Genomic DNA, 3428 nt, shown 5'->3' with positions numbered 1-3428 from the left:
TTTTAAAAAGTGATACTGGCTTATTTATAAAAGAAAATTTTAGCTATAATGTATTTCTTAAGGATAACATACTTTTTCTTTATATTTTAGGCTGCTATATTATATTAGGATTACAAGAACTAGATCTCCATATGTAGCATATATGATCTTTTGTGAAAATATACTACATCTAGCTTTTATGATAAGAAAAAGTCATATTTCCGTAGACACGTGTTGATGATAGATAGTAAGGAGCAAGTGAGGAGGGATTGGGAGGAACCTGCTATGGAGAAGATCGAGAAGGAGGCAGAGAATTAGATGGCTAGATAAGGTGAAAGACGATATGGAAATAAGAGGTTTGGTGGAAGAGGATGCCTTTAAGAGAAGGCATTGGAAAGGTTGCATCAAGTAACCGACCCCTTAATGTAAACATAACTGTAGAAAGAAGTTGGCATTACTTTTCAATTCGTTTTATAATTTTGAGAGATTGTTATAATTAACACTTCAGTACTGAAAGCAAAACATATTCATCCACATAATTTGGGCCTCTCTTAATTAGTCCAATTCTTGAATGCAAACTATTGCCCATATGTGCATGAGTGATCGATACATGAATTACAATGTAATTATTACTCTTTTCATTCGCTACATCATTGTTTTGATGATAAAGAACTAGAAGTCATTGTATATCTATATACAAGATTTTGTACGATCTGGATAACAATACCCTGCCGGGTTTCAATATTGAGACCATATATCATAATAACTACAAAAGTATGACAAATTAATAAGATTATGTAGATTTAAAAAAAAACATCGAAAGCAATTAGTATTATTACATCTGAAACAAAACCTCAAAACTCATTAATTATCTATCATACAGTATTCTAGACAAATTAATTTTTCAATACATATTTCCTGAGTAATGTTATCACAAATATTTCAATGATAAAGAAAAATGATAAACTTCAAAAATATTTAGGAACATACTGTATATTACCACAGTTTCTTTCACTGAAGGGCTGTGTGTAAAGTTCTTTTTAATTGATTAGATACTTTTAACAATGCAACATTAAAAAGAAAGACACATAACAGGGCACTAGAAATCAACATTTATTTTTTTCTAACAAAAGCCATTAAAATCGTAAAGATATTTTTCTTTAATTTTATAGCCTTGGCAAAAGGATGTTGAAAATGATTCTCATACTAATTTTGGACACACTGTTAAAAGAAAACCATAATTTAATTGAAAATTCTCCGTAAGAAATGCCGTTCTCAGCCGTATTTCAGTAAAATACAGGCGACCGTAATTTTACCCTATTTTGTTAGTATCTTTTCCTGGTTGGTCACCGTAATATCACACCTTTACGTCTATATATCTGTCTTCAAAACTGTAAAAATCCTGGAATAAATACTGCCAGGCATTTACCGCTTTTAATGCAAACTTTTAACAGTGTATAGGTAGGAGGATGGAATGATGCGATCCCTAGTCTTTTCTAATAACCCATAATGAACTAATACCAATGAACATTATTGCTTTATTTATAGACCAACTTGAGAATAACGTCACCGATGATATCCTTCTCCTTCTTCAACTGATTTGATCCAAATGAGGAATGTCAGCGATGAATTGTATTTACAGTATTTTCTTTGCCCTTCATTGCTCTGTATGATCTTTTGGCGGGATGTTTCAAAAACAAGCCCCACACCCTAAATCACACTGCCCGTTGAAATACTACCGCTATTGAGTTATGGGGTTCTTTGACTGGCCAGACAGTACTACATAGGACCCTTCTCTCTGGTTACTGTTCTTTCCCTTTGCCTACACAGACAGCGAATAGTCTGGCTTATTCTTTACAGATTCTCCTCTGTCCGCATACACCTGACAACAGAGATTGCCAAACAATTCTTCTTCACCCAAGGGGTTAACTACTGCACTGTAATTTTTCAGTGGCTACTTTCCTCTTAGTGAGGGTAGAAGAGACTCTTCACCTATGGTAAGCAGCTCTTCTAGGAGAAGAAAACTCCAAAATCAAACCATTGTTCTCTAGTCTTGGGTAGTGCCATAACCTCTGTACCATGGTCATCCACTGTCTTGAGTTAGAGTTGTGGAGGATTAATTTTTGCTTTATTTTTATCTTTTTTTTGTTTGCCAAATCCGAGAGAGAGAGAGAGAGAGAGAGAGAGAGAGAGAGAGAGAGAGAGAGAGAGGGGTAGTTAGTGTATCGATTGTTTGTTGTGAGAAAGACTTTTTGTATAAATGAGATTGTTTTTTTATATTTAAGTTAGGTTACGACAGTGGTGAATGTCTTGGGTGAATGCTTATTTTGATTTGACTGCAGCAAGCGTCAGTTCTGTTTGAATGCGGGATTATTATCATTATTATATTATTCGACCAGCGTTGGAAGTGATTGTTTATTTTTTGAGTAAGTACAGTTTTGTTTATGTTTGCTTGTCGTGATTGTGAATGATAGGAACAGTTTATTATTTATCTTTGATTATAGTGCAATAGTTTAGTTAGCTAGGAGTGTTCGTAAGTGGTTTTCTTTTTTATTTTGCAGACCGTAATTCCTCCTTGGTGAGACTTACTCCTCTGGAGAGAACTATTATTTTGAATATTGATTGTTAATGACCTGGCTTGTGATAATGGACTTGGAACTGACTGCTCTTTTAAATTTGGATATAATCGGTAACGACTTTGGCTGTTTTCGATTGATGATGATGATGATGATGATAACTACGACCCTGATCAGGGAGGCAGCTGTGGCCAATTGCCGCACAGTGTAGTGTAACCCACAGAGCTGTGGTAGTTTGCCGTTAAAGACAGTTGGCAGTGTGTGGACGACTGTATTGGTGTCCATAATATATATATATATATATATATATATATATATATATATATATATATATATATATATATATATATATATATATATATATATATATATATATATTTGGTTGTGGTGCATCTTAGTTTTAAGTTTTGATATTTTTTCTCCGGGTTTATGTGAAATGTGGTATTCTTATTTCTTTTGTATGTTAAGTTTTTTTTGTGTTGTCTGTATGATATCTTTTGTTTAAAGTATAGTAATAATTTTGGTTGCGTTTACTTTTAAGAATATAGTGTTATGGCCATGGTTTGTTTTTATTTCCATTCTGTCTGAGTCCAGTTTTGATAACGTAAGGGGAAAGTTTGTGTTGAGAGGCAATTGTCTGTTAGAGTGATTCAAGGGTGTGGGGTTTGGTCTTGTGACATCCTGCCACATTATTTTGGCGCCCGAACAGGGATAGACGACGTGGGATTGAAGCTGGACTGTTAGAAGAATGACTGAATAGGATAAGATATTAAGAGTTTATTCTGAAAATGGAAGAGCAGAACTAATTATTAAGGGAAGAATTGCGGCTGAGTAAGAAGCGTGCGGAGAAGTTGCTGCATGGGAATAAGATGT

The sequence above is a fragment of the Palaemon carinicauda genome, chromosome 24 (assembly GCF_036898095.1).
Source record: "Palaemon carinicauda isolate YSFRI2023 chromosome 24, ASM3689809v2, whole genome shotgun sequence".
NCBI lineage: Eukaryota > Metazoa > Arthropoda > Malacostraca > Decapoda > Palaemonidae > Palaemon > Palaemon carinicauda.
The sequence above is the reverse complement of the archived record's forward strand: the minus strand, read 5'-3'. Positions refer to the sequence as shown.